This window comes from Notamacropus eugenii, chromosome X (assembly GCF_028372415.1).
Source record: "Notamacropus eugenii isolate mMacEug1 chromosome X, mMacEug1.pri_v2, whole genome shotgun sequence".
In the NCBI taxonomy this organism is placed as follows: domain Eukaryota; kingdom Metazoa; phylum Chordata; class Mammalia; order Diprotodontia; family Macropodidae; genus Notamacropus; species Notamacropus eugenii.
Genome location: NC_092879.1, coordinates 10,823,119 through 10,847,162, shown reverse-complemented (window position 1 = coordinate 10,847,162; position 24,044 = coordinate 10,823,119). Strand labels below are relative to the sequence as shown.

At 43.6% G+C, this 24,044-nt stretch overlaps 1 long non-coding RNA gene across 1 annotated transcript; it reads left to right on the top strand.

Moving 5' to 3' along the window:
• The first annotated feature begins 2,372 nt into the window (after positions 1-2,372).
• LOC140516412 (uncharacterized) lies at positions 2,373-23,060 on the top strand. Its single transcript, XR_011971354.1, has 4 exons — positions 2,373-2,547; positions 3,123-3,406; positions 8,317-8,449; positions 22,885-23,060. It is a non-coding gene; the product is annotated as an uncharacterized lncRNA (long non-coding RNA).
• The last annotated feature ends 984 nt before the right edge of the window (positions 23,061-24,044 follow it).

Below are 24,044 nucleotides of genomic sequence, written 5' to 3'. Positions count from 1 at the left end.
GTTTTATAGCGATGGTGATGAATACCGTTCTCCAAACATTTTATGTGCCTTCTTTAGCAGAAACTGAGTCAGGAGAGTGTACTACTCCTCCCCATCCCCCCCACACACACACACACACACACACACACACACACACACACACACACACACACACACACACCTTTGTAGGAAAAAAAAGGCTCTGTCTATTCTCTTCAGTGCATGTGAACACGACACGAACACTGGTCCCCTGGAGAAGCTGGTTTCCAGCCTAGTCTTCTACCTCTGTCTTCTGCAGGCAATGACTGCTAGCTTCAGCACCTATTGGCCTGAATCCCCCTTTACCTCTTGCTTTTTAACTCTCTCCCTTTCCTCTGGTTTCTCCTCCTTTGTTTCCAAACAGGCTCAAGTCTCCTAAACAACAACACGGCTCCCCTCTGCCTATTATTAGAGCCATCCTGGGACCCTGCAGCTTTGTGACCCACTGCCCATTGCAGGACCATAAATCTAGGATAGACTTAACCTGAGAGCAGACTGAGGGTGGCATCCCCGGGGAGAGAGGCCCTGAGAAGTTCATAAGCCAGTAGCTGCCTGGGCAGTGGTGTGCCCAGAATCCAGGCACAGAGCAGGAAAGCAGGGGAAAAAAGACTAAGACAGAGAGGAAGGGAGGTGGAGAAAGGAGAGAGGTTCTAACCATAGCCCAGCCTGCAGAGAAATTAGGGCAGAAATCCTAGACCAAAAGGAAGTCAGTAGGTGTGAAACTAACGCTGTAGTTCAGAGTGATTCCCCCACTTGGCCAGCGGATTGATAGGGACCAAGTCAGAATCAATGGTCCAAAAGAAGACCCTAGGTATGATGTTCTGAAAAGTCATAAAAGAAAACTGCCCGACTCTTAGAATCAGAGGGCATCATGGAAATAGAAAGAATCCACCAGTCACTTCCTGAAAGAAACTCCCAAATGAAAAGTCCTAGGAACATTATAGCCAAAATGCAGGATTCCCAGGTCAAAGAGAAAATCTAAATTCTTTAGCTTGGCATTCAAGGCCTTTAATAATCTGACTCCAACTAACTTTCTCCATATCATCTCACCGGCGTCCTCACTCCTTGGTCCAGCCAAACTGTACTCCCTGCAGTCCCTTAGATACAGCCCATGTGTGACAGTGTGAGAGGCCAGAAAGCATGGGGTGGACTTGGGGCAACAGTAGAAATAGCTTACCACCTTTCTCTCTACACTTCATCCCCAAGTCATCACTTAATGCTTACAAGGACAATCAGCCCCAGCTTAGTTTCTCTACCTCAGGGATGGTCTTCTGCCAGTCCAGGCCCTCCTTTTGGACTCTTCCCCAGCATCTCTTGTGTGAAATTGGATCCACACCCTCATCCTGTCAAAGACTGTCCCATGACTGGATCCTGGAATGCAGCCCACAAGTCTCTAGAACTTGACTCCAAACCTAGGGGAAAAAGGGTGATCTTTCAGCAGCTATTACATGTCCCAGGGCACTTCTTGAAGAAAGGTGGCCCAGTGTCTGGGGCCTACACACACACATCCAGACCCCAGAGTGCCTAACAGGGTTCTTTTTGAACCCGTTATTTGAAGAGTTGCCTCTGTCTGTAAGTACTTCCACTTACTGTCTTGGGAACCCAGGGTAAGGCTATTTCCCTCTTTGGTCCTCAGTTTCTTCTTCTCAACTAGAGGTTTTGACTAGATTATCCCCTTCTGGACCCTAATGACCCCATCTAAGAGCTGAGACATGCATCATGACCCTGAACCAGCCCAACCAGGAGATCATTATTGATTTGAAATTCGAGAAAGCAAAAACCATGAACATAGTGGGGAGATAGTAGGGGCTTCTGAGGCAACAGCACTGCCCTGAGGTCACTGTCCTGCTTAATGACACTATGATTAAAGATTCACTCAGGATTTTTTGGACTTGGCCAAAATTTTGCTCAGTGTCAAAGGCATAGTCATCAGTCTTCAGAGCCAGGATCCATCTCAGGGGTGACTTTTGGGCCATCCTTATATTAAAAGAATATTCTGACTGACCAGGTAAGGGTTAGGTAGGGCTTCCTGGAGGAGGAGACATTTGATGTGGGCCTTGAAGGTCATGGGGGATTTGGTGAGGCAGAGATGAAGAGGGGAACAGTTTGAGGGAGGGTACATCCAATAGGTCTTGGGTCAGCCTGCGCTGGAACACCAGGGGGTAAGAAGGGGACCCCAGGTGAAAAAGAGAACACTGGCTTCTCTGTGTGGTCAGAGATTGAAAGGAGAGGGAATTGGGTATAATTCACTAAATGAATGAATTCCCCATTTACAGTGTCAAGGGAGGCAAACCTTACCTTGCTGGGATTCAATTCTGCTTGGGTTCTGTTGCCAGAGCAACAAGAGAATGTTTAGTAACAAACACTGTGACCTCACAGAAGCCATTGGGTCCTATTGGTCTCATCCCCAGCTGTACCTGAAACTCAAGGGCAGACTGAAGCCAGAACTGGAGAGGACAGGAGGACAGAGGAAGACTACAGTCTGACCTTACCTTGAGAGAGCTCTCATCATTCCAGGTCACTGCTGTGGTATGTGCCATTCATCTCCAGCATGGGGGAAGGGGAAGAAAGGGAGGTCTGATGGGAAATGGTGCCCACTCAGCACCTACCTGCCCACTCAGCTCTTTGCTGCTTTGAAAGAAAAATCACTTCCCAGGCTTCAATCTCTAGAAGTGACCTCAAGACTAACTAGTTTAGTCCTAAGGCCTGAGGATGGGAGGGGACAATGACTTGCTCAAAATCATACAGGTGCCATACAGTGTCACAAACAGTATCAAAATCCAGGAAACCCTTTAGACCAACCTAAAATGCTATCTAGATCTAACAAACTAAACACAAACACAGCCAGAGAAACTGAGGATAATGAGAATTACTCCCCTCAAAGACTGGTTGACATGGATATGTGACACAAATCTACAAATAGAACTTTAGTTACTAACGCCTCCCACTCTCCCCTGAACCTCCGTTTCTCCATCTGCAAACTGAGTGGGGTAGATCTCTAAGACCTCTTCCAGATCAGATGTGTCATGTTTTGGGGATGTTACAAACAAATTTGGACATACAGAATTAAGGAGGAATCTTCTGCAATCATTTTCTCTTTTCAGACCAACAGAGTAGCCTATGCTAAACTTAAGATGTCACCCAGCGTATGTCAGGAAGACAGACATGGGGCGGTCTCTGCTCAGGAGCTGCCTGCTGCTATTATACCTGACCTTCTTGATTTCCTGCTGCCTGTACCTGGAATCTGCTGTGTATTCATCAAGCTTTTTCACAGATACTAAAGTGAGAATGATGCAAAAGCCTCTCCTGAGACGGATCCTGGCTTTCAAGACTGAGTATTATGTCTTTGCCACTGACCGGAAGTATGGGGAAGGCCAAGAAATCTTGAGTGAGTTTCTAACTGTAGTGTGATTAGGCAAGACAGTGACCTCAGGGCAGCGCAGTTACCTCAGCAGCCCCTACTATCTCCCCACTATGTTCACTCTTTTTGCTTTCTTGAATTTCAGATTAATGATCTCCTAACTGGGGTGGTTCAGTCATGATGTATGTCTCAGCTCTTAGGTGGGGTCAGTGTGGTCTTGAAGGGCATAGTAATAATAATAAATTTGATAATTAATAATTTTTAAAATAATATTTGTATAGTACCTACTACGTGCCAGGCACTGTAACGAACGCTTTACAAATCTTACCTCATTTGATCCTTACGACAACACTGGGAGGTAGGTGCTGTTGTTATTATCACCATTTTACAGATGAGGAAACTGAGGCAGACAGATTCAGTGACTTGCCCAGGGTCACACAGCTGGTAAGTATCTGAGGATGGATTTGAATTCAGGTCTTCCTGACTACAGGCCCCAGAGCTCTATCCCTGACCTGGTTAGAAAGGCTGATTTCATTTTCTCTGTGTTCCTCAAACTGTGTGCTTGGTGTTTGCACAGACTGAGATGGGTTATCCAGGAACTTCCTGAAGGTCTCAAGCTTTTAAGAGGACAGGCAGGATGGGAGGTGAGAGATCCCAAAATGGCCATTGAGGGCCTTTCCTAGTTGAATGAAACCCTGGAGAAGGGAAGGCCAGGTAAACCTCTTTTCCCTCTCTTTGCACAGATTATTAGCAAGTAGACCTTCCAGCTCCAGACTCCAGAGCCTACCCTATAGACAATGACATCATTTTGTCCCTAAAAGATTTGGAAGTTGAGCGATCTACATGGAGAGAAGCTTGCTGCTTTCTCAGCTCTCAGGTTCAAGCATTAAGGGCCATTCAAAAATAATGGCCTCCCTCATCCTTGGGATAAGCCAGGCAATCTTATCTCTAATCTCATGACATACTCTCCAGGTTTTCATCAGAGGAAAAAGTGTTTACATATCCCATAAATATTGAGAAGCTTTCTCTAGGGCGGCTCTGAATCTCTCTGTCACACACACATGCATGCATGCACACTTGGGCACACACATGCACACGCACGTGCACGCAGGCACACAGGCACACACAAGCGTGCGCGCACCTGCTTCCATGCTAAGTGTCACCCTAGATCTCCATGAAGTCCAGCAGCCATTTTCTGGCCTCCTACTTTTCCAGTTCTACTTTGGGGAACCCAGTTTCTGGGGCTACCAGTGAGCTGACTTCCAGTATCAGAAGGGCCCTAGGCAACACATCTATAAGATGGGTTCTGCTCAGTATTAGGAGAAACTTCCTCAAAGTGAGACATATGCCCTCTGTGGAATGGGGACCCTTTGAATATTCCCCATCACTGCAGGGGTTGGTTGGTTTGGAGGCCCTCAGAAGGTCCAAGTTCTCCCACCTCTGGGAGATTACCCATCAGCTGTTGCCCTGTGACCCCTTCAGAAGTGCTGCTTCCTGATCTCTATCTTGCCACTGGACCCAGATGGCTCTAGAGGAGAAAGTGAGGCTGGTGACTTCCAGCTAGAAGAACCATGCTAATCTCCTTTGGCCCGCAGACAGCCTGCAAGGTAATCGTTGCCCCCATTTTATAGATGGGTGATAGGGTGGGGAAAACAGACTCTGAGAGGTGAGCCCAGAATTATAAAGGTGGGCCTCGAACCCAGGTCTTCCTGATTCTGCAGCCATAACTCTCTCCACCACTCCACCACCTGCCAGGTTTTTGAGACTTTTAAAGGCTTTTGAAAATAACTCACAGAGTCACATCTTTTCAGAAGCTGCTGCAACAAAAAATGAACTGAACACGAAGGGTCTGAGAGTCTCAGTTTGAAGTTTCTGATATATTATTAGAATTCTTTCTAGCTAGGTCGTTTCTGCTGGGTATCCTGTAGTTGCCACATTTTTGCAACTTGCCGTGATAAGAGTCACAGGTTCTCTCATTTTTTTTAAAATTGTCATTTATTTATTTATTCATTTATTCATTCATTTATTTATTTTTAGTTTTCAACTTTCATTTCCACAAGATTTTGAGTTCCAAATTTTCTCCCCATCTCTCCCCCCACTCCATAACACTGTGCATTCTGATTACCCCTTTCCCCAATCTGCCCTCCCTTCTAACATCCTTCCCTTCCCTTATCCCTTTCTTTTCTCTTTTCTTGTAGAGCAAGATAGATTTCTATACCCCGTTACCTGTATTTCTTATTTCCCAGTTACATGTAACAACAATTCTCAACATTCACTCCTAATACTTTGGATTCCAACTCCCCTCCCTTCCTCCCTCGCCACCCATCCCCACTGAGAAGGCAAGCAATTCAATACAGGTTATGTATGTGTAGTTTCGCAAAAGACTTCCATAATAGTCATGTTGTGTAGGAATAACTATATTTCCCTCCATCCTATCCTGTCCCCCATTTCTTCTTATTTTCTCTTTTGACTTTGACCCTCCCCTAAAGTGATTACTTCTAATTACTCCCTTCTCCCATTTGCCCTCCCTTCCATCATCCCCCCACCCTGCTCCCCTACCCTTCTGTAGTACAAGATATACTTTCATACCTGAGTGAACATGTCATTCCCTCCTTAAGCTGAATGTGAAGAGAGTAAGCTTCCTCTTTTCTCTCTCACCTCCTCCCTTTTCTTCTCCACAGAAAAAGCTTTTTCTTGCTTCCTTTATGAGAGATAACCTGCCCCATTCCATTTCTCCTTTACTCATCCCAATATATTCCTCTCTCACCCTTCAATTTTATATTTTTAGGTATCATCCCTTCTTCAACTCACTCTGTGCTGTGTGTGTGTGTGTGTGTGTGTGTGTGTGTGTGTGTGTGGTTCTGTCTTTCCTCTCCCTCTTTCTTCCTACCTCTCTCCCTCTCTCTTCTGTTTCTCCATCTTTCTCTCCCTCATCCTCCTTCTCACTCTCTCCATCACTGTCTTTCTGTTTCTGTCTCTCAGTCTGTCTCTCTTTCTCTCTCTGTCTCTGTTTCAATCTCTCAGTCTCTCTGTGTCTCTGTCTCTGTCTTTCTCTGTAGCTCTGTCTTTGTGTCTCTGTTTCTGTCTCTGATTCTATCACTCTGCATCTCTGTGCCTCTATTGATATCTCTTTGTTTCTGTCTGTCTTTCTCTACCTCTCTCCCTCTTTGTTCCTGCTTCTCTCCCTCTCTCTGTTTCTCTATCTTTCTCTCCATCCTCCTCACTCTCTCCATCTCTGTCTCTATCACTGTCTGTTTCTCTTTCTTTCTCTCTTTCCCTCTGTTTCCCTCTGTCTCTCTATATCTCTGATTCTTTCAGTTTCTATCTCTCAATCTCTCTGTCTCTCTGACTCTTTATCTCTCTGCATCTCTGTGTCTCTATCAGTATCTCTTAGTTTCTCTCTGTCTCTTCAATCTCTATCTCTCTTAGTCTCTTTGTTTCTCTCTATCTCTGTCTACCTCTCTCCCTCTTTCTTCCTACTTCTCTCCCTCTCTCTGTCTCTGTTTCTCTATCTTTCTCTCCTTCATCCTCCTTCTCACTCTCTCCATCTCTCTCTATCACTGTCTTTCTCTTTCTCTCTCTCTCCCTCTGCTTCCCTCTGTCTCTCTATCTCTCTAATTCTTTCACTTTCTATTTCTTGATCCCTGTTTCTATCTCTCAATCTCTGCCTGTTTCTCTGACTCTATCTGTGTATCTCTATCTGTATCTTTTGTCTTTCTATCTCTACCTCTCTCTGTCTCTCTCTTTGCCTCTCTCCCTTTCTCTGCGTCTCCATCTTTCTGTCTCTGTCTTAATGTTTCTGTCTCTCTTTGTCTTTATCTTTCTCCATCTCTGTCTCTTTCTTTCTCTGTCTCTCCCTCTTTCTCACTGCCTCTCTCTTTATTTCTCTCTGTCTCTCTCTTCCAGCTTTATCACGGCATTCTATGATACCATTCTACAATACCATGTCTTCTAATCCCTCCCCTTCTATCTGCTACTCCCCCCACTAACGAACCCCCTTATTGCCTCTAACCATCCATTTGAGGCATCTCCCTCTTATGGTTCATAGATGACTGCCATTTCTTCTTAGGAATGTGTCCAAACCTCCTCCTATACTAGAAACTCCCTGAGGCAAGGACTTGGTCTGCTCTTACCTTGTTCTCTTGTACCATCCTCAGCTGAGGTCCTGCTCAGCTGGGGTCTGGGGATATCCCAGAGACCAGTATTGGACTGATTGGGAAACCAGGATCTCAATAGTCAATAAACATTCCTTAAGTGCCTTCTATGCTCCAGACAATGTGCATGCAAATACAAACAAAGACAGTTCTTGTCCTCTGGAAACTTAGGGAGTCAACACACACAAGAAAGCTGATAGGAAGGGAGGATTGGCTGAAAGGGGAGGAAGTAGAGGGTGCAGAGATGGTGCTGGACCCTCTCCTTAAATGGAATCCCAGGAGCCCCTGGACCTGCTGTCCAGTCAGAAGGGCCAATCAAAGCGGGTTGAGGAGATGTGAGGACCAGGCACATTCAACCCTGAAGCACAAGGAAATTTCCTGATGAGTTTCCTGAAGAAGGAAGGCATGCTGGAAGGCTCCAGAGAAGGCCAAGAGCAGGGTATCTGTGGGAAAAGTAGCTTTCTACCTCTAACCCCTCATCAGACCTGTATAAAACCAATGATCTGGTACTGTTGGGTGCAGGCCCCCTCCCAGGCCCACCCCTACACTCATTTTTTAAAGATTTCAAACAAACCAATTTAATTCAGTTGGGCATCATGTACTAGACACTGGGCTAGAGACTGGGCAACACAAAACACCCATAAAACCAAATATAGGTCAAGTAGCTTTTCTCTCTCCCTTGATCCCACCCCACAGTCAAGGCTCAATCCTTGCTCCCATTTCCTGGGGTCAGCCAGCCTCGTCTCTGCTTCCTCACAATGAGGGTGTCTCTGTTCCTTGCAGGCAATTGGACAAGTTCCTGGCCCATCTCCTTTCTGATCGACCTCTGGACCAAGATGATGGAGTCCATTCCACGGGCGGCTATTTATGCTTTTGCGATTTCCTCTGCACTTATTTCCTTTCTCTTCTGTGTCACGTAAGGCCCTGGTTTCTATATCTCTTTGACAGAGTGAGTCATTAGGAGAAGGTGGAGTGGCGGGGAGGAGGTGTGGTGTGGTGTGGTGCCCTGCGAGCGTGAAGAAGATGATACAAGAGCTAGGAATGGAAGGGCAGAGGGGAAATACCTCCCATCCAAAGGGGCTCTAACCAGGAGGGGAGAGAAGGGAGGGGGCTGTGAAAAACAGGCAGCCTGAGCCAGCCATAAAGAGCCATTGTGCCAATGACATGGCTATCGCTAGTACCCATGGGAGCTCTTCTCACCAGAAAGTCAGTATCCCGTTCTTGGAGTTGGAACCTATTGGCTATATGTCTCCTTGACAATTTTCTCTGAGACAGTTTTGAAGGCAGAGAGGTTGTTAATCAAGAGAGGGTGACAAAATAAGCCATACCTCACAAGATGAAATATAATAGGAATAAACATAAATCTGGCACTTAGATTTTTAAAAATCAGCCACGATACGAGCTGGGGCACTTGAAGCTGGAGAGCTGTTTATCTGAAGGAAAAAGAAAGATCTAGAGGTTTTCATGACTAAGAGTCACCAGTGTGCTGGTGCAGCTGCATGGGCAGCTAACATAATCTCAGGCAACTGCATTCAGAGAGATGTAGTAGGGTCCAGAACATGGGCATAGTCCCATTGTCATCCGCTCTGGTCAAGAACATCTGACCCAGTCAGTTCTGGGTGCCCCGGGAGATTTATAAACCATTTATGAACTTGTGAATAAATATATTCACAAGGAGGCAATCACCCCTTTAAGGAAACTTTTTCCACCCGGGCAGGTCAGCACTAGCCTAGCACCTCCAAGTTGCCTGGGGCACTGGAAGGTGAAATGCGCTAGGGCCCTATATATAGTCCAGATGTGTCAGGAGCAGCACTGGGACCTAGGCCTTCCTGACTCCAAAGCCACTCCTCTAGCCAGGAGGCCCATCTGACTCTTGGCATGTCTGAATATAAGAATGGTAAGATGAGCAGTCTGGAAGTATTAGGAGAAATATGTTCCTGCCATAAGTCTGCATTTCCTCTGGACCTCCCCAAAAGGTACAGACATCCAATTTACTCCCTCCCTTTCACTGAGCTCTCTTGTGACTTAACTTCACTTTTGAGAACTAATGCAGAAGGCTTAGGATCCAACCTCCATCTCCAGTTCAGCAGCTTCCTGTAGTCATCTCTTCCTTCTAACTTGGCGAAAAGCAAAGGACTTCAATGTGACTAAAATACCCTCATCACTTAGTGGCATTAGCAGGGTCAGTTTACTACAACTAGTACAATAAATACTTTGAGCTCCTTAGCTTAAAGAAGCTGAGGGTCAACCCTCAGCCTTGTGATTGACTTTTCCAGATATCTTTCTGTGCTCTTACTCACACATTCATCTTTTTTTGCAAAGCCCACTTTTCTGTGTGACCTCCTGTGTTGGAGGCAGCTTTTTTAGCTCTACTACAGATGTGTTCTTTATTTATTAAAGGCCATCTCTATTACCCTTTCCTAGAAATAGGATGACCATACATGTGTTTGTGTTGCCCATACATTATGTGCATCTTCATGCGTCTGCCTAGATGTGGCTCACAGGGAGGCATGAATAGATATCCCTACAGTCTCTTCTGCCTACCCTGATCCAAGGGAGACTTTGGTTCCCGCCAGGAGGGGAACAGGAGACTGGGGCCAGAGGCTGACCACTCTGTTCTTAGAGAGAGGGCATACAAGGTATGAATGATATCTATCCTTCCCCCAAGGGAAATGGTTTTTGAGGTTCAAGCTGCACTCCTTATCAATACTCCTCAATGGAGGAATGCTCCAGAGTATATATCCAAGGCTCAATTCCCTTTCCACCAAATGCTAGTTCCACAAAGAATACATATAGTGAATAGCAAATCAATTCGTTTATCAGACAGCAAATAGAAATCAGAGTGTTGCGATGTGGAGGGTGTCAGAGACTCTGCCTACCCTGGGAACCTCAAAACTGTTGCAGTTTCACAGTGTGTTATGGTGGAATCATCTCAAAGAATTCAGAGTTAGACCACCCCTAATTCAGGTGTAGGCATATGTTGAGATTGACACCTCTCATGAAGCAGGCTAAATTCCAAGAGGAACCAGCAGCTTCAGAGAAAGCAAGATGAATTTTTCTAGGATAAAGATACAATTACATAACAGAAATCATGAATACTACAAAAGGCAGGAGGGGTTTGTTAAGGAGTTAGGTGATGGAGGAGGGGTCCCTTCTATGGTTCAGTGGTCAAACATCCTGACCCTGCTACTTTCTGATTGGCTAGATATTGTGGTCCTTTCCAGTCAAGATGGATAATTAGGTATTATGGTCCTGTCTTGGGCTAAATGGATGATGTGAGTGTGACTGAGTGCAAGGACACAGCTGTTCAAATATGTGAATTGGATCTGGGGGCAGAGGCTAGCTAGAGGCAGTAGCTGTATCAAGTTGGGGGGCCCATGGTATGGTTAAAGCCAGATTGTGTGGTTAAATCAGGACATACCTGCTGTTCAGTGGGGCTCATAAAGAAGTTAGAATGTTGGGGCCCGTGGCAGTTTTATTAGGATTCCATCAAGAGAAGGTGTACAGATGACAATATACCATACAGAGTGAATGAGCTCTCCCAGTGGAATAGATAGGTCTCAACTCAAGAGAGAGTCCCAGATCTCACCCAAGGGTTAGAGTTTAGCGTAGGAAGTCAAGAATAGGGACAGATTGGAAGTGCCAGCTCCTCTGCATATCAGTTTCTTCCTGAAACTTCCTTTCTCTCTACTTAAGGACCTATCTCTAAGGAGAATATACAGCTGCATGTCTCCTCTTTCAAAGCTGAAAGCCCAGGAAGGAGGATCTCTGCCTCTCTCAAGCTCTCACCAACTCTACCCCTTATATGGCCCATTAATGGTTCATCTGTAATTCTTTTTCTCTGCATACAGAAGTATATTTGTTGATGTGTTAATGCTGGGAGAAGGCCCCACAAGTTACAGACATCCAATTTACTCCCTACTATGGCCCCTTATAATTTTAAAAAAGAAAGAAAATTTAGGGAACAAAGAAAAAGGATCTTGTATCTGAAATCAGAAAATCTTGGTTCAAATCCCAGTTTTGCCACTTAGTTACTTGGGTAACCTTGGTCAAATTGCTTCATCTCTCCAGGTCTGTTGGACTAGCTGACTGCCAAAATCCCTTCCAGTTCGTTGATGAATCTTATGAAGTTGGCTCTACTGGTGTTATTATCATTCCAATTTTTCAGACTCAGGGGAGATTATGTGACTTCTACATGGTCACTTAGTTCAAATCCAGGTCTCTCATGATTCCAAGCCCAGAATTCTACTGTATTTTAACAGAGTATGGTAGGTTAATAAAAACATCCTCCACTGGCCTGGGGAAGAGCCTGGCCTCTGAACTCTAGAAGGTCCCAGGCCACTAGAATCAGGGAAGCCTTGAGTGGGACACCTCCAGGATGGAGCACATGTGTCCAGGCTCTCAATCTCAGCCTCCCTCAGTAAATTCAGAGCAGCATCTCAATCACCAGATTGGTCACAAGCTGAATTCTTTACATCCACTGAAGTCACTGCTTATGGCTTGGAGGGGCTGGAGAGTGGAGGAACTGCTCGTTTATAAAATACATTGTTTTTATTCTGACCTGAAAATCAGAATCAAAATTCCATACACACAAAAGCACACAGAAAGAGAATTCTCCATGAAGCCATAACTCTCCATCTCATCTCACTTACTGCTTTGGTTTTTGAAGCGTGTGATACATTCAACATGTTACTTTCCAGCCTGTCTTGTTGGTCTGCACAGTCTGCTATTCTCTTCTAGGCATTAAAAAAAGTCAAAGTAGGCCTCTTTTTTGGGGGGTGGGCAACATTATCACTAAGTTCCCCTTTCCCTGACTCTACCAATTAAAAACAGAGAGAAAAGAGGGGAAAAAACCATAGAGTGAAGCAAAAGAAATGCACCAGAGGCTGTGTTCTCAAAGTGTGTCTCTTTGAGGCCGTCCTCTCAAGTCAGGAAGTTGCTGCACCTTCAGTTTTCTGGAGATGAGATTTGTCACTGAATCGATCAGTTTCTAAGTTCTTATCAGCATTGTCTTCAGTGTAAAAATTATTCTCCTGGTTCTGTTCACTTTTCTTTGCCTCAGTGTATGTCTCCCAACATTCTCTGAAATCATCACTTTTGTCATTTCTTATAGTGCAGTGATATCTGACTATATGTATATATCACAATTTGTTCAGCCATTCTCCAATTGATGGTTGCTCCTTGCTATCACAAAAAGTGCTGTGATCAATATTTTTGTACATTTGGGGTTCATTTCCTCTGTCTTTGACCCCTTTGGGGTATATGCCTAATAGTAGTTTTACTAGGTCCAAAATTAAGCATAGTTTAGTGACTTTTTGAGTTATTGCTCACCTCCTGGTTGTAAGGAAGGGGTTAGAAAAGATGCCATAAAAATTGTCTGCTTCGGATCCCACCCTGCGTTCAAAATACAAAATAATGTACAAAAACTATTGCAAAGATGATTCCACTCACCATCGGGACATGGAATATGTGCACAATGATGGACAATGTGAAATTCGGCTGACCTGAGAGACTAACAGCTCTTGTGAGAGAACTCAGCAGTGATCACACTTTAAAAAAGGCTTCTCAGACACCAGGGGGCTGCCTAATCCCACTACTGCTTCAGGCAGATGACAAGATGACCCTACGGCATGGGTTGCCTGTGTGCAGGGTTGTGACTACAGTTTCAGTGTATCCACACCTGCTGCATCACTTACCTGTTGTGACAGGACTCTGAGGTAAGTAAAAATGGTAAAGTAGCATGGGTGACTCATCCACAGATTGGATTTAAATGAGGCAGAGTTGCCTAGAGTCATTAGCCTCACTCTCTTCTCCAGAGTCATCAGAGCCCAGTGGCAAGACAAAAGTCAAGATGACTGGTGATGGTCCAGGATGCAGTGGGTAACCTTGGTGTCTGATATCTAACCAAGTTCTAAGCTCTCCACAGCACCTGCTTCTACAGCCTTCATGGCCATTGGAATAAATTGTTCTCATTTGTCCATTCAACCAGGGGAAGTCTTCATATGCTTAGGGTAGACACCCCGCTAACTCACTGAAGAGTTTGAGACCCCTCAGCTACCCTCAACCTGGTTTAGCCCATCTGCCAAAATGGTTTCTCGGCGTGTGGCCTCTGCCCATGCTACAGCTTCTTGAAACCACTGCTGAGAGTTGAGTGAATCAAGTGGACACCAAAGGTGGAAAGCAGCCCTGAAAAAGCCTCAGCAAGGTTCACCCCACAGGTGCTAGCCTTCCCTGAACATACCCTACTGTCCTAAATGGTGGGGAAATTCAGAAGCTGCTAACCAAAAAACAAGAACACAGCGTTCACCAACAAGATAGTCTTTAAGAAGATAGCATTTAACACCATCAAAAGTAAAGTGCAAGAGAAGCTTAGAGAGATGCAGGATTAAAAAAAAAAAAAGGATAACTTACCCAGCAAAACTTGAATATAAAAACTGAGTATTCCCCTGAAGGGGGTGGGGGATGGGGAGCAGAATGGATTTTTAAAGATATAGAAGACTTCCAAGCATCTCTGATGAAAAGACTAGCGCTACAGAGAAACTTTGAAGTTCAAATACAGGAATTGAGAGAAACATAAAAAGGTAAACATAAATGAACAGCAGTAAGGGACTAAACAATGATAAACTGTTTATATTTCAGTATAGGGAGATGATGATCCATGTGTCCCCTCTGAGCCTATTATCATCAGGGGTCATAGAGAAAGTAGAGTTAGGCCATACCTGGGAGGTTCTGTTATGTCTTAAGGTCTGTTATGTCTGATTATCTTAAGAATGGAAAGAAAGAGGAAGAATACCTTGGGAGTTGGGAGATGGGAGGAAGGGAATGGTTTCAGAAAAAAAAAAACACTAAGAAGGGGCACATTTGAACTGATGCAAAGTGAAGTGAGTAGAACCAGAACAACAAGACAACAACTGTGAAAGAATTAGAACCTCTGATCATTATAATGACCTACCATGATTCAATAGGTATAGTTTCAATGATGAAACATACTACCCACCTCCTGTTAGAGAAGTGAGGGACTCAAAGTACGGAATGAAACAAACATTTTTTGGATACAGTCAACATGGAGATTTGTTTTGTTTGACTATACATGTTTGTAATTTTTTTTGTTCTTAATGGGGGTGGGGGGGGCAGTTGAAGTAGGAGGATGAGGAGGGTTTTGTTGATTGAAAAATAAAAAATATATTATTAATGACTTTATAACACAATCATTTCCCATCCCACCCTCTAACTGGACCTTCTGTTGTGACAAAACCAACTAAGCAAAAATATCCATTACAGAGATTTTTGTCTGGTCATGTAGACAATAATTCAGTCCTAGTAATTTCCTACTTCTCTGATATGAAGGAGGAGGTATGTTTCCTTATGAGATAGCTACCTTACATTTTCTTCTATTTTTTTCAGTCTTTTGAATTTGTTTTTATGGACTTCTATGTGATCCATTCAAATTTTGAGGAAATTTGTTGCTTGGGCAAAGTTTTATACTTCTTATGCCAAACTGTTAATTCCTTTTCCAATTCTTTCTCTCATAGCTATCTTTTTTTTTTCCTCCATTTTCCCCCTCAGTTGTATGTGTGTGTGTGTGTGTGTGTGTGTGTGTGTACATATGTGTGTATGTAGACATATACACACCTCTTTTTAACTCTCGCTTCATCTTTTCTAGGAGTTCTAGAAGAATTGGTGCCCTAGCTGTGGTTTTCTCCCCCTCCGGCTTTGTTTGTAGATGTTTTGGAGTCATTTTGTTTTTCTGGGTTTGTATCTTGAATGTCCTTGTCAACTTAATAGCTTTTTATAATGTTGTTGTTTGCTTGTTTGTGCAGTCTTCCAACCTACTTCCTGACTTGGACTTGATGTTAGGGCTAGGTTCTGGGTACTTCTGGAGGCTAGATCTAGGCTGGTCCTGTTGTAGCTTTCTTCCGGTATTAAGTGCTGTGTCATTTCAGGATGTTAGGACCAGCTCAGATTGAGGACCTGCAAGCTTTCAGTGTTCTCATAGTGGTCTGACGCAGGGCTACCAGGGGCAATTGCCCAGCTGGTCTGACTTCTCCAAGTTCCTGACCTGCTCCTGCTCTGAGTGACTGCTGCTGGCTTCAGCCCCTAGCAGCCAGCTGAGAAGCTCTGCTGGTTCAAAGGGGCATGATTGTAGCCTCCCTTTGGGGCTGGAGTTCCTGCCCTGGCTATTCCTCTTCAGGCCAGGCTAGATGTTGAAACTGATAGTAGGCTCTATTGCTGAGCTCTGAACCATGCTTCTGCTGCTGGCTTCTGAACTCCCTTCTGTCAGCACAGGGCCCAGGGCCACCCTACCTGGCAATGACAGTTTCCATTTTGGGGCTACTATGAAAAGATATATTATAGAAGAAATGTTGTATTTTATGACGTTTATTTATCTATTATGTAATAGATAATTATATTATATAATACATTATGTAAATATTATATAATTATATACCTCCTCCTTCATATCAGAAAGGTAGGCAATTACTAGGATTGAATTATTGTCTACATGACCAGACAAAAATCTCTGTAATGGATATTTTTGCTTAGTTGGTTTTGTCACAACAGAAGGTCCAGTTAGAAGGGGGGATGGGAAATGATTATGTTATAAAGTCATTAATATATTACATAATATTATATTTGTATAATTATATAACATATAATTATATATTATAACATTTATTTATCTATTTAAAATTTATATTTATTAATAAATCGATGATATTAATAGTATATGATAATTATATAATATAATATAATAATTATATTGATAGATAATTAATATATCTATTAAAATATATAATATTTATCTATTATCTATTATATTATATATATAGATACATATTATATCTGCGGCAGCTAGGTGGTGCAGTGGATAGAGCACCAGTGCAGGAGTCAGGAGGACCTGAGTTCAAATCTCACCTCAGACACTTGACACTCACTAGCTGTATGACCTTGGGCAAGTCACTTAACCCCAATTGCCTCATCCTGGGTCATCTCCAGTCATCCTGATGAATATCTGGTCACTGGATTCAGATGGCTCTGGAGAAGTGAGGCTGGTGACCTGCACAGCCCTCCCTCCCTCAAAACAAAGTCAAGTGCAAGTCATGTCATTATTTCTCTGATGGCATGGTCTTCTTTGGCAACGAGGGATGAACACATACATTATATATTTATTCTATAGGAACTGTTATAAATATTTTTGTACATATGAATCAAGTTCGTCTTTTTTCAATTCACCCTTGTTTTCTCATGTACCTTTAGAAAGAAATCTCAATAGTTTCTGTGATTGTGTTGGTGGTGGCCCTGTCATTGTCCTTGGTTGCTGTATTTTTTACCTTTCTTGTATTTCTGTTGAGAAGTAAATAATCTCTTCAGGTCTTCCTAGAAATGTTTTAAAGACATTACCAAAAGTTCAACTTTCCCCTCTTAGGTCGCCTCAGGCTGTATCCTTAGTGCCCCTGCTTTTCAGAAAGCACTCCATTCCCGCCCGACATTTCCTGGTGGGTGGAGATTCGTCCTTTGTTATTAGAATTTCCTCTCCTTTATATCTGACCTTTTCCCTAAATTGTTCAAAGTATTTGTTGTTTCTCAATTTAACCACCTGGAGTCTTAGAGTTTACAATTTCGGTGTTTTTTGGGTTTTTTTCCTGGAGGCTACTTATTTATATATTCTTCTGCCACTGCTCTTTTCTGTGTTCAGGAGTTCTGGGCAGTGTTCTTGTATCATTGTTTGCATTATGGTATTCGGGTTTTTTGACTTATGTTCCTCTGGAAGGCTTAGAATTCTTAAGTCGTCTCTGCATGCCGTCTTTGAGATCAATATTTTTGCTTGTATGAAGAGCATGCTTTCTTTGAACATTATCGCTTTTTGCATCCGTCCTTCCAAAGGATCTTTCACGTCCATGTATTTGCATTCTAATGACTTATCCTCTTTTGTTTCTTTGATCTGGCTCGGCACTGTGGATTCCAGTTTTTCTATTCTGGCAATTATTTCTGCTGTGTAGGCCGTCAATTCTGCTCTCACAATTCTTATTTCTTTTTAAAGATCATTCAGGAACATTTGGCTGCTGTCTCATGTGCACTTCAGAATCCTCCAGGTCCTCAGCTCTGTTTGGTCAATATTGGTTTCTTTTCTTTTGTCTTCAGAGATGTTGGAACTCTACTAGACCAGATTGCTTTCTGCTGTTAATGTTTTCCCTGTTTATTTCTCTGCTTATGATCAGGGTCTTTGAGTTTTCCCCTGAGATGTTTAGTAATTTCAGTCTTTTCCCTCTTTTCCCCTATTGCTCATGTAACTCCTGTGTCGAAGTCCATTGGTATGGGACTCTTTCTTTAATGATATAGACGAAATTCAGTTTTACACTGATAGTAATAATACAAAGTGCTTTTATGATTCCCTGGAAGCTATTTATGGACCAAAAACTTATGGTGCATCACAACTACTCAGTGCTGATGGAGTCACATTGATTAGTGATAAGGACATGATCCTATAGAGATGGGCTGAACACTTCCATAGTGTTCTCAACAGACCATCATCAATCAATCCTGAGGCCATTGACCGTTCGCCTCAGGTTGAAGTCAATTCCTTCTTACCTAAACTTCCAACTGTGTGGGATGGCTCAGGTCCCTACATAAATCAATTACTCAGAGGGCTCTCAAAGTGATGACAGAAAAGAGATTTATTCGATTCTCGAGAATCTGGACAATCCTACAGCAGTTCACCTGGAGTAGGAGAGCCGAAGACAAAGAAAGGGCAGTGATTTATATAGACTCTAACGCAAGTCCCTCCCCGCCCCCACTGACCATTATTCTCATTAGCTGAGAATATGATCTTACATTCTAGACACAAAATCTAACCAATCCCTTTTGAAATGAAGACATTGAAGAATTAGGTAAACTTTATCCAATCATTGAGACCCTAATGTACTACACAGTTTTATATCCTTATATGGAATTATTCTGTTCTAAAAATATAGTAACCTTGAGCCTCTCAGTCTTACCTCACCCCTGGGAGAAGAACTACAATCTGAGAAGTCTTCACTAAACCTATCCCACTCACAACTGAAGAGAGATTTTGAGGGCCATTAGGCTCCTTTCATGTGGCAAAGCACCTGGTGCTGATTCTATTCCAGCTGAGATTTACAAGGTAGGGGGACCATTGCTCATACAAAAGCTGACTGAAATTTTCCAGATTCATATAACCTGGAAACAAGAGGAGGTTATCCCCCAGGAGTTCAAGGATGCCTCCATTGTCCATCTCTATAAGGGTAAAGGGAATAGAATGCCCTGCGACAACTACAGGGGGTTCTCTCTTTTAGTCATTGATGGCAAAATTCTTGCTAGAGTCCTCCTTAATAGGCTGATCCTTCACCTGGAAAATGGGCATATACCTGAGAGCCAGTGTGGTTTCAGAAAGGGCCAAGGAACAGTCAACATGGTGTTTGCTGCCCAAGAACTCCAGGAGAAATGCCAGGAGCAGAACAGAGGTCTGTACACAACATTTGTGGATCTGACCAAGACCTTTGACATTGTTAGTCATGAGGGCTTATGGAAAATTATGTCAAAATTTGGTTGCTTGGAGAAGTTCATCAATATTGTATGTCAATTTCATGATGGCATGTTTGCCCGGGTGCTGGAAAATGAGCAAAGCTCTTGTGCCTTCCCAGTCACCAGTGGAGTGAGACAGGGCTGTGTGCTTGCTTGCATGCTTTTTTGCATGATGTTTTCAGCCATGTTGACAAATGCTCTCAATGAGAATGAACATGGCATTGAGGTCAACTACCATACTGATGGTAAGTTTTTCAATTTGAAAAGGTTACAAGCCAAGACCAAAGTGGAGGGAGTGTTGGTGCATGATTTCCTGTTTGCAGATGATGGTGCACTCAATGCAGCCTCTGAAACTGAGATGCAACAAAGTATGGATCAATTCTCTGCTGCTTGTGCTAATTTTGGCCCAATAATTAACACCAAAAAAACACAGGTGCTCCATCAGCCACCACCACACCATCCATATGTGGAACCATTGGTTACAAGAAATGGAGAAGATTTGAATGCTGTGGATAAGTCCACTTACCTTGGTAATGTACTTTCCAGGGATGTACACATTGACAATGAGGTTGATGCATGCATTGCCAGAGCTAGCTGTTTGGGAGGCTCTGAAGAAAGGTTTGGGAGAGAAGAGGTATTAGACTGACTACCAAACTGAAGGTCTACAGAGCGATTGTGCTGACCTCATTGTTATATACTTGTGAAATATGGACAGTCTACCGGCACCATGCTAGGAAACTGAATTGCTTCCACTTGAACTGTCTTAGGAAGATTCTGAGGATCACCTGGCACAATAAGGTACCAGACACTGAAGTCCTTGCTCGAACTGAACTGCCAAGTATTCAAACTGTGCTTCAGAGAGGTCAACTCTGATGGGCTCATCATGTTCGAATGTAAAATGTACGCTTGCCAAAAAAGACTATTTTATGGAGAACTTGCATGGTGCAGGCGATCACATGGTGGCCAGAAGAAATGATACAAAGACACTCTCAAGAACTTTGGATTTGACTGTACAACATGGGAGACACCGGCACAGGACTGCTCAGTATGGCATGCCTACATAAGAAAAGGTGTTATGCTCTTTGAGCAAAGCAGAACTGAAACAGCACAAAGTTAATGCGGGATGTGGAAATTTGGGATATCCACCCCAAATATTCAAATGGACTATCTGTGCCCAACCTGTGGTAGAGCATTCTGAGCTCATATTGGTTTGATCAGCCATAGTCGGACACACTGAAATTTCACTTTACAATGGTGATGTCATTTTGGTCCTCTTCAAAGATGAAGGACAACACCAGATGAATACCCTGTCCTATGTGACTGCAGGATGGCAGAATTGGTGAGAGGCCAGAGAGTTCCAGCCTTCAACAGTTCCTTTCAGGATTCTCCAAGGGAGAGTCCCTTCAGAGTCCCCCTTAGGGACTCTTCAAGGCCAGTCCCTTTTGGGACTCTTGGAGCACCAGTTTTCTTTAGGACTTTTCAAACTTCAAGTCACTTCAGGCTTTTCTGGTTTTCAGGTTGGAGAGAAAAGACAATGAGGTCAACTTCCCTTCAGGTTGTTGAAGGGAGAATAAGAAAAACTTGAGAGGAGTAAGCAGCCTCCATCATGTTCCTATTCACAGCATGCTACACTAGAGACTGGCAGGGAGTTTCCTCTTGCCTGAGATCCAACACCCTCTCTCTTGGCTGGATTGGATAGGAGAGCTCCTTCACTCTGTATTATCCATTATATAACCTCCTATGTATATTTCTCTGATTTCTGTTTTGCTATAATTTAGATAAATGGGTTTGTTTGTTATTCTCTATGTGTGTTCATTGTGGAATTGATATTTGGTGGGACAAGGATCAAGCCTTGGATATAGAACTTAAAGTCCCCTTTCCCCCAGAAATGACAAAAGGACCAGAAGTTAGATGGAACTCAATCATATCCGGTATATAAACAATATATAAAGGGAGCAGATAGATAAGTTTCTAGCCTGGTACCTCCTCTCTCTGGGGAGAACAGAGTGGCCTCTGGCTCCAACCTCTGGCTTCCCCTCCTGGCAGGAATGGAAGTCTCCCTTGGGGAAGGGTGGAGGGAGAAGAGGCAGAAGATGTCTAGTCTGCCTCCCTTTGAGCCACACAAAACAGCCTTCACCTCATCACAGGTGGGTCCCCTACCCAGGTCTTTCTTCCTACACTAACTTTGACTCTCTGGGGACCAGATGTTCAAATATCTCAGTCTTTCCCCCTGCTGCTCTTTCAGGACTTTAATGCTAGCAAGTCCTTCATGGTTCACCAGCCTTGGTTTCTGCCCCAAGTGTTTTATAGGGCAGAGCTAGCCCCAGCTGGATGCTGGGCTCTTTCCCTCAAGCCTCTAGATTTCTGCACATTCCTCACTCTCTTCCCACACCACCCCCACCCTCACCCCCATATACTGTTGGTTCCTTCTGTTCTTCAGGTCTCTGGTTCAGCAGCATAGAACACTATACCTTGGCTATTGAACACATTTCTACCATTTGGAGTTTGAATCTTCAAGGCAGTGGGGAGGAGCAGTGGGGGTCAGTGTGTGGAGAGTTGAGTTCTTTTATTAAGCCCATGGGTCCCCTTGTACAGCCCTGCTGCTGGGACGCAGGGTGGGTGAGTGAGCATTAGGAATTAGGGAATGTTGACCTTCTCTGCTGTTAGTTCATTGAGTTTTTACCTTGTTTGAGCTCCTGGTGTCCCAGACCATGGAGATTACAGAAATTGCTTTCTTTCTGGGGCATAATTCCTTTTTTGGAGAAGTTTGAGAGGTCCTAAGGATCAGAGAAAATAACTAGTTCTCCATCTTGTTGGTCATATGACTCAGAAAGTGTTCTCTGATACAGTGATGCATGACAATTCCAAAAGACATGATGGAAAATGCTAACCACATTGAAAGAACTATAAAGTCTGAATGCAGATCAAAGCAGACTATTTTGACTTTTTTTTGTCTTTTATTTCTCGTGTTTTTTCCCTTTTGTTCTGATTCTTCTTTCACAATATGACTAATGTGGAATTATGTTTAATATGATTGTACGTGTATAACTTAGATTATTTGCTGTCTTGGGGAGGGGGGAGGGGGAAGGAGGAAAATTTAGAGCTCGAAATTTTACAAAAATAAATGTTGAAAACTATCTTGAAAAAATAAAATACTATTAAGAAAAAAAATACATTGAAATGAAGGGGGGAAAAAGAGTCTTTTGAAGAGTTTTCAGATCTGTGATTGTCGGGTCATTTTTTCCACGCAGCCGGCTCGGGGCAGAGTGAGAATTCTTGGTGGGGAAAGTGGCTAGCAGATGAGGAAGTAAAGCAGAGTCATTTGCTCATACCAGTAGAAGAGCTGGAACCCAGAGGGCTGCTCATCATACGTTCCTGCCACTTCCTTTCGAGCCAGGAATACACTTAGAAGTAACCATCCATTGAAGCAGTTGTTAGGAAAAGTTATGGTTTACTTCAGGCCATTCTAGTCTGAGATGGCCAGTTGGGAGGAGAGTTTCCTGTTTACTCCTGGTTTTGCCTTCTGGAGCCAAGCAGGACAAGGCTAAGCCTTCTTCCACGTGACAGTCTTTCTAATCTTTGAATATAACTCTCCTTGTGTTGAATTTCTTCTGCTGATCTCCTTTGTGTTTCAATCCGAGCATGTGTATGTTAGAGAAGGGATGCTAGATTGGGGGGGAGGGGAATAATCCTATTTGTCACCTCTGACCCCTATTTCTAGCCCTCAGTCTTTTTCTTTTGCTCAGCTTCCTTTTGTCTCTCTTTGAACAGCTTCTCATATCTCACTATTGTCTCCTCATTCCCCAGGATTTTTATGAATGAGAGAAACTTCTGATGCTATCCCAGAAGATCTCTCAAAGTTCACTGCAGAGTTCAAATTTGTCTTTCTGGATCCCCAAAGAAAGAAAGCAATTTTAGGCTATAATGTCTTTCAATTCTCTGTATTAAATTCAATATTTGAAAATAAACTTTTTGGGCTTCCATTTCTCCTGAGTAGAGTTTTGAGTGTGTTAGCCATGGCTGGAGGCTTGTGCAGATCGGGTATGATCCTAGGAAACTGATCCCAAAGAGTCAGTTTCTCTCTTAGGCTCATCACAACCCAGGAGAATCTTTACAATGAAGTATTGGTATGACTGATGGTCTGAGTTTCCTCAACACCTACATGGACAAACCTGGATTTCCTCAACTACAGTAAGACTCAGAGCACTCACGGGAGCCCATGGGCATACTGGAGTACTGACCATACCCACCAGAAGGTAGAGCCGCTTTGGGGCCATTGACGAAGCACTTCCCATTTTTCTCAGACCTGTACTATCTGAGCATCTCATGACAATAGCAAAGATGGTTGGTAAGGCCCAGATTTCTTGTTCCATCATATCCCAGCTTTAGTCCTCCAGCTGTATGCACCCTCTGGAAAGAGCCTCTTCTCCAGAAAGCCTTCTTCTGCCTCTGGGAAGGCCAGCGAACTCTTGAGCACATGGGAACTTGTGAATGTCCATGGAAAATCCATTGTCAGGAATGCCAGTCTCTGACCTGGGCCCAAAAAAAGGAATCTGAAGGAAGTCAGGAGGAGGGGGGCGGGAGGGAGTGTCCAGCAATTACCTTCTCAGGCTTGTCAGGTTCATTTAACCATTGTTTCTCTGCCAATTTGCCATTTTCTGTTCTTGGTGGAGGAAGGAGAAGGGAGAAATCACTTTCCTCCTCTCTCTTCCCTCGTTCCACCCCTGGCAGGACACTGGCCTGAGAGAGAGAAAATGAGAAAACACTTCCAAGCTTTCTCTCAGAAACTGAGGGGAAGGGGTGGCTTCTCTGACTAGAGTCCCCAGTTCTTACTTGTCTGGTGAGTCAAAGCCCTAGAGACCAATCAGGAGAGAGCCCTAAATGCCCTCAGCAGGGGGATAGGGCCCAAATATGCTTTTATGGAAGATGCCCCTTCTGGCAAAGACCTCTATCTGATCATGTTGTTA